Here is a 12566-nt window from a genome sequence, read left to right as displayed (position 1 = left end):
GATTATAAACAATTTTTAATCATTTTCGGTAAGGTCAAGTTATGGTTCGCGTTTATGCAGGTAGGCCCTTATGAGTCTAAACGCTAGACACAACTGTACGTCTAGTGGGTGTGGACCGATTACTAGCGGATTACTCGAGGTTAGAAAGGGTAACATTTTTAAGGGAAGTATCAGAGCAGTATCGTTGTCTTAACAGAGAGTTGTCGCCAGCACAATAGCGTTGTTCTGTGATCAGGGTTGCGTCTGGTGTTCAACCGACTGTCGATGGTGGGCAACGATCATTCTCATCGAGACGAGCGGACAAGACTAACACAAACTAATAAAAGAATAAAATTGACATAGGAATTAAATTCCTATAGGATAGAGAGCTACTTCGGCCGAATCGCCCATTTTGGGCCTATCGAGCATAACACATCAAATAAAACCAAGAGTTCGACGTTAACTAATCAATTATGCGTTTGGTACGACACTTCTGTTCAAAATCTACCGAACGTGTGATATGCATGTTTGCAGCCATTATTCTCAAAAATAAAAGAGGCGCTCTAGCCGAATACATTTTTATCTTCATCCGATAGACCGAAGTGAATTCAATTGCGTTTCAATGCGTTTAGTGCGGCCGAGTTTAGAATCCGTAGACCGAGTTTGGTCAAAACGCAGTGTTAGTGTTTTAACAATATCTCAACAATGTCTCTTTATCAAATCTTAGGATAAGAATAAAAAATTTAAATAAAAACTTTGGAAGACATCTGCAGGGTGAACATTCCATTTTATGAAAAAAAAAAATCCGTTGAAAATATAGAGGCAAAGGGCGGATTGTGCTAAATAGGCCCAAAATTAGATCACAGCCCTACTATACACTTGAAGAAGCACATAAATCGACTGTATATAGCACAGATAGCGAGTTCCCAACACGTCTCTGATAGAAACATAGGGTTGTCTTCCTTGGGCCTCGAGGGTATTCAAAAGTCGCTCTCTGGCGGCGTCACTATCTGTACTTTGCCAAACTTCATGATCGTTGTCATCGTAACTGTTTAATCCGACAGATATTGCTGTCCACAAGGCTTATTCTATTTGTTGAAATTCAGTTTCAACGGGAAGCTTCCCATACTACGATTCTCGACCAGAAGCGAATAAAAGACGTATAATCCGGTGATAGTGAACATATAATTTGCTATGTTAGATGATGACAATTCCAGTAGGAATTAGTTACCCAAGTAACCAAAAGTTTTGATAAAAGGCTATTTGTGGCTTAAGCAGCTTGGTTGCAGGTGGTCCATAGAATTCTAAGCAGCTTCATTTTTAAGTCGTTATAAGTACTTGAAAGTTCCGGTACGATACTTGAAGAGCATTCTAAGCAGCTTCTGGCGGAACTTGAACGGAACTTTTAGAAAATAAGTTAAAAAAAGGTTTTTGTCCTCTACACCAATTCTATATTTAGTTCGCACTTCTATGAAAGTTAATTCTAAAGTCTGGTCTTTATGAAAGTTATTTCTAAAGGCAGGTATGAACATGTATTGATTTATCAGCATTAGTAGTAGTATTGGAGCTGTTTAAATTAAATGAAGAATTGAAGAATTAAACCCAGTTCTTCAGCGTGAGAGCCCCAGCACGAACCGCTACGTCATTTGAGATATATTAAAGTGAGCTGTTGTCTCGACTACTTTTTGAGTTCTCAGTGACAGCTGACTGACTTGAATACGAAACACAACACCTTGATGAGTTTTGAATTGCTGTTTGCCCACATGGTATTCCAAAAAACTTGTGGCGTAGTGGTTAGTGTTCGTAGATCACATGCCGAATACACGAGTTCGAATCCAGGAAATTGTTCTTTATTTTTTTATGTTTGGAAGGAATACTGATGCACTGCATAAATATAAGAAGTATGATTTATTTGAGCCACTGATCATTTCATATTTACGTACAGTAAATTTTGTGACTAATAAAGACTTGTGCGGATTGCTTCATGCGGGCTATGACGTGCCTTTTTAGAATCTTTCATGTTGCTAAGAAGTTCCACAGGGAACTTCTAAGATACTTTAAAGTTGCTGAGAAGTTCCGCTGAGAACTTGTTCAGCACTTTGTTGTGGCCATGTTTTCAGCCTTTCCTGAAGTTTCTAAGAAGTGCTTAGGGATGCTTTTTGGAACTTTTTTTGAACATCAAGTTGCTAGGAGTACGCATCGAAACTTTTTTGGAGCCTGAAGTTACTCGTGTGCTTTATATAGCTTCTAAAGTAGTCAGAATGTTATGTTGGAACTTTATATGCACTTTATTGAACTTTAAAAACGGGTTTTATCGTTGAATGCGGAACTTTTGGTTGCTTGGGAAAAAAGTTCTGTCGGAACTTTATGGAACTTGAAAGCTTTATAGGAAATTTTTTTGAACTTTATGGAACTTGAAAGTTCTGTCGGAAATTTATGGAACATGAAAGTTCTATTGGAACTTTATTTGAACTTTATGGAACTTGAAAGTTCTGTCAGAAATTTATTCGAACTTTATGGAACTTGAAGGTTTTGTCGGAACTTTATTTAAACTTTATGGAACTTGGAAGTGAGTGGCGCTATGGAAGGCGATATTTGTTGATCGATAAATCGCCTTTGCGGAATTTTTCTCAATTACCCGTCAGCAAGTCCTCATCAACTGGCAATAAAAATGGAATGAGAGTGATCTTTGAAGATGGTTACATCCTATTCTCCCACAGTTATCGAACAAACCGTGGTTCAAAGGATTGGACATGAGCCGTGACTTTATACGTGTCATGTCAAGGCTCATGTCCAATCACTACTCGTTAGACTCGCATTTCTTTCGAATCGGACTCGCAGGCAGCAATTTGTGCGCTTATGGTAGTGGTTATCACGAGATCGACCACGAGCTTTGGTCATGCACCCTCCATTGTGTTGCTCGATCCGGGTTATCTGCATGCATCCCTCAGTGCCCTAGAAAAACAACCTTTGCGGCCCGTTAGAGACATCTTGGCGAGCCGAGATCTCGACTGTTTAAATTTAATTTATGTGTTTTTAAAACGGATCGATTTAGTAGTTAGTGTCATCTTGTGTTCTCCCAAGTTGTTAGCTCCCCATCGGTGTACCTCCATGTTTGTCTTTTTAATCAGTATGTCGCTTAGTTCGAGATCAAGAGCACATTGCTCTCCAAACCCTGTGTTCTCAATCCCTTCCCTGACATCCAATTGTTACAATTGTTACCCCTAACCTCGAGATAACCTCGAGTAATCGGCCCTGCTTTACTAACGTTAGTTTTAAGTAAGTTTGTAATCCAAACACTGAATATCGGCTCCGTAAAGCTACAGCAAATGAGCCTGGAAAATAAACGCATTATAAAAAAAAACAACATTTTTATTTTTATTTTATTAATGTTAAAGCTTCAATTTCAAATTATTAAATATTTGCGTATATTAAAATAAACTATCCACCAAATTGATTGAAAAGCAGTTCCACGCCAAATGACGCAACGATAAAACTCGGCCTACTCCGATTTGTATGAAACTTTGCGTGAGTGTTTGTTATGGGCAATCATTTCCCTTTTTTGCTGAAATTCGTCCATTTTGGGCCTTGTCATTGTTTTCAAAATAACGTCTTTGATAATCAAGTTAAAAAAAAAAGTTCGTATATGTGGATTAAGTGTCCGGATTTCGATACTTTACGGTATTGCTTAATTACCCGCTGGATACCAGTAAGACTTTACTTACCATAGAGGTAACTCTAAGACCAGAAGGCCCTAAAGAAACTTGCTCAACTTTTTGGCTCAGCTCTGGTACTATCTTCGGTCCCAAGCTAATCGATGCACCCCTCGAAATATAGGAAAATCCACAAACCCCTCATTTTATCGGTCAAACTTTCAAAGCGAATCAAAACAAACATAATGTAGTAGGGTAAATGTCGGTTTCGGCACCCATTGACTGTTTTCGGCAACCAAAATTTAAACGTTAATTTCACTATGTTTTCCCATCAACACACTTCCCTGAATGCATCCAAACGATTTCAGGGTCGTTTGTCGCTTGTTCCTTCACACACATCAGTCACATCACTAGTATAAGAGCTGACACTTCGAGCAGGAACATACGGTGATGGGAAGACCATCCACAAGAGAAGCACAAACCCAAAAAGGGTGAACAAACCAAACTTTACAACCATAAATGCTCAAAAGCTGCGAAATTGAACCTCACTAGAGTATTCTTGAACGACGAGGCTTGATGGTTCCGTTATGAACGCGGAAGAGCGGAAATCAACGATAAGTGGTGGAAAGGCTATACCTAGGGCTGCACTCTTGGAAATAATAGGCTACCACAAAAGCTAGATTTTCATATTACATGTATTCTGTGACGTCACATATGGGGAGTGTATACTTGCATGCTTCTAGCTACTTCTTCGGACCCATGACGATATTGGTAGTGGTGATGATGGTGCTGGTGTTGCCTCGGCCTCCAACATTGGTTGATGGCGGTCGGAAATTATCTACACTACGCTCACCCAACAGTCCGCAATGCCGAGGATGATGATGTGTTCGCCGGACAGTTCACTAAGGTGGCTGAAGGATGACGGTCCCCAGAGGACAACACAATGGCGGTCGGTGATGACCACGCGGTCTCTATTCGTGATGTCTCATGCTGGCAAAAGATGACGACAAAATGGCGTGTCGATATTGTCCGGGTGTTCAGCCACGTCGGTACGCTGGACAATGGCGAAGCTTTTCCGGCCGGCCGCCACGCAGAGTACACTATTCGCGCCTTACTACTGGTAATTCTGTAGAAGAGACCAACAAAACCGAAAAAGGCCCACTCGCTGGACCTAACCACCAGATTAGTCCCCTGTGACGTCACCTAACTTCTAATTTCACCACAATTTTAATCGAGACAAAGCATTTACCTTTTTCTTGTTGGTTTCTCGTTTGTTTGTCGGAGTTTCTTTGTATATAGTTTTCTGTCTATTCTTTGGGTAGCTATAGAAAATATTCACGTTAGACTTTAAAACAATAACAACATTTCTACAACACTAACCGTACTAACTTTTCACCCTAACGATCCGTACTATTTTAACAACACTAACTTTTTAACAAACGTCCGTACTAGATTAGACTACCTACTAAAAGAGAACAACACATTAATTATAACTATTCCACCACTCTGAGGTTTACTTTATACCTAGGAAATATCAATTTACACACGCGCGCACTTCTACTACTCCGTTCCAGAGTCAACGTAAAAAAGGTTTAATTTCACTAAATTGCCGAGCTTATATTGAAATCAATCACCAAAAATAACAAAATGCCGAAGTCTGACATTTGGACTCATAATAGGCTTGCTCACCCCTTTTACACTTGAGCTTCTGGGACCAGTGGCGGATTATTTTTCCCGTTCAACTGCTCGACTGTCAAACTCTCATGCAGCGAATCGTGAAAGTGGAACAGGCTCACTCACTCGCCAAGCCACTCGTGAGTGCCACTGTTCCAGTGTGGTTAGTAGTTTTGAAAAGGGTGTATTCGTTTTATTCGGTAATAAGTTTGTGGAGGAGCCTACAAGTAATAATTACACCACTGGTTACATACTAGAATGTTTAATATAATAGGGTACGTTAATCGATGTACTTGGGACCAATTGGCTGGTCAAGTAGTGAGCAAATTTAAAATCGTTAGTTTCACCACCAGTTTCCGATAACATGTGTTTATCAAGATAACATTGCTCAGCATTTCTTGCTCACGGTCTTGTCATCAGAGAACTTGTGAAATATTCTGATATCCAATTCCAATATTTGTCTGCTGTCAGGAGGACACAACAAATTTTACCTCATTTATATAGTAGCGATTGCTGGAGGATAGCACTGCCTGCGGTATCTATCAGCTCGATGGTAGGGAAATTTGATGCGCTACCATCTTCAAACAATACCGTGGTCCCACAGTACATAGACTGCTTAATCTGGTCACCCTAAAGAGAGTCCATCTAGAAGAGCTTTGCCGTACCACCGTATTTCTTAAGTTTCTTTAACCCTCCATGTAATACAGGAACTGAAAGCTGAAACAATTCGCTTCATTCGCTTGGCTGTCTGTTGTTCGAGAGTTCTTGCCTTGGATAGTGGATCCTGAGAGTGAATGATGTGATCTCACCCACTCCAGCATCAGTGGGCGCGGGTTCAAACACTATTTTACTCCATCCTTCTCCATCTCCATTTCGTCATGGCCGAAACTGCATGGACGCTAAAAGTAACAGCGTGGTGAAGTGGAGCACCGGGTGCTGTAATTAAATTTAAATTTAATCTCCTTTTTCCGTTGGACATAATGGTTTATTTCTTGTGAGCGTTGTGTAGTGATACCGTTTTTCGTCCCCGTCGTCGTCGTCGTCATCGTCTTTGGTGGAGGGTAAGACGATCGTAACGAGGTTGACTAAGCTTTGACTTTTGTTTAACGACCGTTCTGATCTCTTCCCACTCATTCCCTATAGGGAACGACCTTATACGAATATTATACCCGGAGCGCTTCATTTGCCACAAAGCAGTGGCCGTCCGTTTCAGACCAATACGATGACGACCGACCGACAAAACCGACTGACTAGCTGAGGGACTAGAAGAGAAACTGTTGCTTTGCCTTAATGATTTATTTCGAAATTGAGACTAACTACTGACTAGGTTTATTTCGGAATGCTACCGAGTGCAGCACTAAATTTGTTATGTTCGGATTTATTAAGGGGATTTAGGTGGGATTATAGTGTGCTTTAGTTTTCGATGAAACCCTACCCGATTGAGTTGAGTTGGAGCTGTGGGATGTGGAATGAGGATGTGGAAAAAAAGGAATGTTCTATTGGTAGAGACTGGCCTGGCCTTACGGATAAGTCCTGTATGATCCTTAAAAGTGTTTTAAAGTTTAATTCATTTTTAAAACCAACAGCTACCATTTTATTATTTTGGACAAATACATTTTTATAAATTTAATTTTAAAAGAATGATTTCAACCTGGGTACTGCGGACTCACGCAATGGGCAGACCAATTGGGAGCCAGTGTGAACTGTCAAATAGGAGCCAAAGATACAGAAGTAACAAATGTAGTTGCTGTTCTTATCTATAGCCAAGCATTGTAATTTCATACAATTAATCCATACTTTTTCTCAACATATTCTTAATTTTAATAACAAAGGCAAACAACATCAGGCTCAGTGATGAAAATATAAAAAACCAGCATAGCATCTTCTTACTGGAATTATTTTTCTGAAGAGGTACTAGCATAGAGGTAACTCTAAGACTAGTAGGTCCCGAAGAAATGTGCTCAAATTTTTGGCTCAGCTCTGGTACTATCTTCGGTCGCAAGCTAATCTATGCACCCCTCGAAACATAGGAAAATCCACGGACCCCTCATTTTATCTGTCAAACTTTCATAGCGAATCAAAACAAAAATTGTGTAATACTAGAAGTTCGACTGGAATGGGTTACGTTAATCGATTTGCTTGGGACCAATACGCTAGTCAAGTAGTGAGCGAGGTAGTGAGCCAATTCAAAATCGTTAGTTTCCACCGGTTGGTACTAGTAGGGCAAAGGAGGTAACACCAACCGGTGGAAACAAACGATTTTAAATTGGCTCACTACTTGACTAGCCTATTGGTCCCAAGTACATCTATAAGTGTACCCCACTCCAGTCGAAATTCTAGTACCACACTATGTTTGTTTTGATTCGCTGTGGAAGTTTGACAGATAAAATGGGGGTCGTAGATTTTCCTATCTTTCGAGAGGTGCATCGATTAGCTTGGGACCGAAGAGAGTTCCAGAGCTGAGCCAAAAAGTTGAGCACGTTTCTTGGAGACCTTCTGGTCTTAGAGTTACCTCTATGGTAACACCATAGAGGTAACTCTAAGACTAGAAGGTCCCGACATAACGTGCTCAACTTTTTGGCTCAGCTCTGGTACTCTCTTCGGTCCCAAGCTAATCGATTCACCCCTCGAAACATAGGAAAAACCAATAACCCCTCATATTATCTGTCAAACTTTCATAGCGAATCAAAACAAACATTGCGTAGTACTAGAATTTCGACTAGAATGGGATACGTTAATCGTTTGCTTGGGACCAATAGGCTAGTCAAGTAGTGAGCCAATTTAAAATCGTTAGTTTCGTATTGATTGTTGGTAACACCTAGTTTGTGCTATCCATCACTACGTGGCAGCACATTCGTTTGTATTAATTTCAATCATGCGCATCACTCTCGGATACTTCCTACTTTCCGAGGTCACGGAAGAATGATACTAAATATCGCAGGAAATTGGCAATCTAACGATAGCGCTCGTGGTGAATAGGAGAAATATAAAAATGATGATGATTTCAAAATTTTGCAAAATATTTTATCAAAATTATACCTCACAAGAGAGAAAACGAAAAAAAATATTTGTTTATTTTTGTATTGCTGCTAAGGGGGAAAAAATCTCAAAAGCTACCCGATTGACGTATAATTTTCATTTTTTTTTTCTCAGCTCTTGTTTAGATCTACAGATTTCAAATTTCCTAACGCCATATGCATGACCAACTTTATAAAAAAATATTTATTTGTCAAATAAAAGCATTTTAAATGATTCTCCCATACCTCGCCGTGCAAAATTATGAAACCATCATCAATTTTCTATTTCTCCTACTTGCCACAAGCAGCGCTATATGTTATCGTTAGATCGCCAAAATATGTAAATGTGTTATTTCCTTGTTGAAAATGCGAAAACTTTGTACTATACAGTAATGAAAAAGAAATGTGTAGTGGTAAAAATTATTCATATTTTCATTGGGAAAATCTGCTGAAGTAGATAATGTTAATGCTAGAGTTATTCAAGACTGCTTTCATGTCATTGGCCACATCTTGCTGGACCTTATTATTGAATCATTGCGAATTTGGCCACAAATTTGGAACGAATCCTTAGTGGTTTCTATTCAAAAAGTTGCTGAAACGATTAAAGCCTAAGAGTTTCGTCCCATCAACATGTGACATTAGCGAAAATTTTAGAACTTGGCCAGCCGTTGGAGTATTTAAATAGTAATAGTTTGTTGATACCAGAATAATCGGGATATCTGGAAGGTCATTCTTGTGAAACCACGTTAAATTTAGTATTAGCGAAGTGGAAAAATAACTTGGGAGTGTAAAGATACGATTGCTGCTGTTTTTTTTTTTTTTTTTTTTGATCTTAAACGCGATTTTGAAACAATTTCTAGGCCCTTATTGTAAAGATCAATCAAGCGCTTTGGAATTACGAGTGCTGAATATAAATGGTTTGAAAGTTATTTGTCTGACAGTACTCAACGGACTTATTATGTTTCCAGTCCCGTGGGGAATAACCTTTGGAGTGCCCCAGGAAAGTGTATTAAAGCCCCTGTTATTTATTATGTATAATAATGACTTGCGACGAATTTTACGATTTAACGACATTAATCTTTTTGCAGATAATACTGTGTTATTCATTGCAGCTAAGGATTTAGATGATGCCGTTTTACACTTGAATGAAGATTTGCGTTCTCTAAGTAGATGGTTGAAGTATAAGCAGATGAAATTGATTTTATGGTAATTTCGCGGAATCGAGTAAATGTCTCTGTTGTAATTTATAATTGGACTATTGATCGCGTTCGGGAGATTAAATATCTTGAAGTGATTACAGATAACAAACTTAAGTTCAACTCTCACATTGACAATGTCATCAAGAAAATTGCCAAGGAGTATGGAATTCTATGTCAACTGAAAAACGATTTAACTATTGCCAGTAAAATACAGCTATACAAATCAATCACAGGGTGTCGACTACCTGGAAAAACCTGGAAAATCAGGGAATATCAGGGAAACCCTTTTTGAAACAGGAAAATCAGGAATTGTCAGGGAATTTCATTCAAAGTCAGGGAAATATTTCTTTATAACAGAAACATATTAATAAGTATGGCTGACTTCACTAGTTTCATACAACTTAATTACTCGTGGTAGTTTGAGGATGGTTTTCAATTTTAAATTTTAAATAGAGTTGCGAAGTTGTTGATGGTTGCTCGATGCTTGATGTTGCATTTTTGCAAGTGGAGCAAAAGTTGCTCAAATACTAGTTCCTGCGTCTGTTCGATCCAGCTGTGTTCAAGTCGGTTGAATTCAACTGAGTTGGTCAATTGACTTGCCTTGTCTTAACCCAGCTTTAAGAGAAGATAATGATTTTTTTTCTGAATACTTCTAGTTCTTGTTCCTTATTGTGTTCTTAACAGCTTGATTAGCTTAGAGAACTAACTAGATGAGAATTTAGGATAATGATCTTGCCTAGGAGTTAATTTTTATTGCTTGGAGTAGCACTTTTATGATTGAATAATGATTCAAAGATACGTAGACAAGCATTGCTTTGACCGCATAGAGTGGCTGTATTACGTATTTTAGGTCTTCATTGGGAACCTGGTTAGCTCGTCAAATTATCTTATCAGTAAACTATTGTAATGTTGCTGCTATTGCATTTTAAATGGAATTAACTTACAGAATGTTGGAGGTGAAAGCGCTGTTTTTACGATTTCCCCCACGGGAAGAATCCACCCACGAATTTGTTTTTGGTTATTGGTATTATCCAGAATAATTTTCTTACGGAGCTGGGTCTCAAAGTGTGCTCAAGGCAAAACAAATATAATGGGATTAAAAACAAGTGTTTTATATGTGAAATGCAGAGTAACCAGTGACCCGGGGAACCTGGAAAAAGCTGGAATTTGAAGTCACCGGGAAAATCCCATGACAAATCTGGAAAAATATACCTCGTCCTCTCTTCGAAAACAATAAGATTTCAAGACCCTTGGACTGGTATAGATTTTCAGGATAACTACAATAACACTTTGAAGAACTATTAAGAGAATTTTAGAATTTTTTTTCCAAGGCAAATTTAAGCAGATTTTAGAATGAATTCTAGAGATAAAACCAAGGTATTTCAGAGAATATTTTCTAGGTAGCTTTAGGAAAACCTCTACGAGAGCTTTTACTAGATCTCCCAAGAGTGAAGAGGATTCCAGTATTCTTGAAAAATACCAAGGAACGCGAATGTTGAGGGTACAATTCCAAAATAAGTATGCGAAGATCAATAAGGATAATCCGAGTATAATTCTAAGCGCATTTCGAAAGGAATTTCTACAGAATGTTAATAAGAATTCCATGCAGTTTACAGAAAAATTTAGAGGAGAACTCCGAGATAATTCTGAGCAAAATTTTAAGACAATTCTCGGCGGGAGAATTTCCCCTGCCAGATAGGTGGTGTTGGCAGGGAAAGGGGATTACAAGTTTTGCTCACAAAAGCTAATAGGCCATTTTAAACTGTTGGTCTGAGGTGAATTCTACGGAGAATTTCATGCAAATTTTAAAAAAATGAAGCTCCAGTGAATTCTTAGAAAGAGTTTAAAATTTGAAGAAAGGATGAATTTTAAGAATTTTTTGGAGTGTTCTACAGAGAATTTCTGTACTATAAAAAAAACAATTTCAAGGGATTTCCAGACTGAATTTCCAATTTATTTTAGAAGAATTCTGGAGAGATCTTTGAACGAAAGCTTGAGAACAATCACACAAAAGCGACATTTTCATACACATATTGTGGAGACTTCGGTGCTGTCTTAGAAATTATCCATTTAATTTTCAGCTTCATCGCTTTCAGTTTTGTGCTTAATTAAAATACTTAGCCCGCGATAGTTTCCAAAATTTGGATGAATTTAAACCCCTAGGATAGAATGCGGATCCTTCCCGCTTTTGGCAAGACTCTGTCATTTTTGCATTCTATAAAATGTATGGAACGCTTTATTGCCTAAACCGGGTAGGCACTGAACCTGGATTTGTTTTAATTACTGGAAAATCAGGGAATATCAGGGAGTTTTGTTTTTTTCGTTGAGTCGACACCCTGAATCATATTTCCTCATCTAGACTTTTGCCCTTCCATTTTATTTCTGGAAAATGCAACACAAATATCGAGATTACAGCGCTTGCAGGATAAAATAATGCGTTTGATTTTGAGATGTAATAGATTCACTTCCTCAACTTTGATGCTAAATGCCTTACAATGGTTGTCGGTGAAGCAAAGAATTGTATATTTGACTATGGTGTTCATTTTTGAAGTAGTTAACGGTTTGCTGCTTCGATATTTGTGCCTCGATGTTTGAAGTTTAATTTGTAAGAGGAAGTGACTGTCATAGTTTTAATACTGGAAAAGCGAAATAAGAACACCACATTTCTTTACTTATACTTCACAAAATTCATTATATTTTAAAGGAATAAATGTTTTCAATTCGATGCCTAGACATATCAAACGTTTAGCAACACTTACAGAATTTAAAAGAAACAGCATTTCACACGTTAAAACTGTTGTTTGAACAGTTATCCATTGATTTTTTTTATGAATTGACAAATTATGTATCTTAACAAAGTTATCTCTAACGGATTATTCTGTATGGATATCTGTCATAACGACTTTTTAATTATTATTGTAGCACTAGTTTTGTTCACCACGATGGTGATGATGGATTTTCAATATTTGATTTAATAGTAGTAGATTTAAAAACAAAATTAGTCTACAAAGGTTTGAGCCTCGCGCGCATATTACGGATATAGA

Source organism: Ochlerotatus camptorhynchus, unplaced genomic scaffold, assembly GCF_037179485.1.
Source record: "Ochlerotatus camptorhynchus isolate MF236.1 unplaced genomic scaffold, CSIRO-AGI_Acam_v1.1 ptg000036l, whole genome shotgun sequence".
NCBI lineage: Eukaryota > Metazoa > Arthropoda > Insecta > Diptera > Culicidae > Ochlerotatus > Ochlerotatus camptorhynchus.
Note: the sequence above shows the minus strand (reverse complement) of the source record.